The sequence below is a fragment of the Papaver somniferum genome, unplaced genomic scaffold (assembly GCF_003573695.1).
Source record: "Papaver somniferum cultivar HN1 unplaced genomic scaffold, ASM357369v1 unplaced-scaffold_30796, whole genome shotgun sequence".
Taxonomy (NCBI): Eukaryota; Viridiplantae; Streptophyta; class Magnoliopsida; order Ranunculales; family Papaveraceae; genus Papaver; species Papaver somniferum.
The window spans coordinates 1-559 of NW_020641925.1; positions in this window are offsets into that span (position 1 = coordinate 1).

Sequence of the window (559 nt, forward strand, 5' to 3'; positions counted from 1 at the left end):
TTGAATGCGTGACTCCGCCGCCTTGTAATAGCGGTGAGGCCTTGGGTATCAAATCTCCACCGAGCTTCCCTCGTCTCTATTCAACTTACGTTAACTCGGATTGATTCCAGAGGGGTTTGCTTAAATCGTAACGAATTCCCGTTCGAAGGATTAAAAGATGGTCTAGAAACAATCTAAGTGGAGCCATCATGCTTTTTGTTTGCTAGAAATCAATAGGTTTGATTTGGTTGAGTCGGCTTTGATCTGTGTTTGCTTACCCTTCCAATTTAGAAAATTCTATTGTATGCCTGAACGTAACAGAGACGCACTAGGTAGATTTGTTAAAGAGAAACCTAGTAGTTCGAAGCGCCTCGATTACCTTAATCTAGAAAGTCCGACTTTTGAAGAGTCTGTTTTTGGACGTCCTTTGACTGGGGAGAGAATCCTTGTTACTCTGATAGCGCCAGAAATTGCAACTTTGAAAGCTTTGTTGAATCCAACTAGGACTAGTCGTCCTTCGTGTATTAAGATAGCTGAAACGGAGGCACCCTATGAACTGAAACCTGGGACCTTACAGATG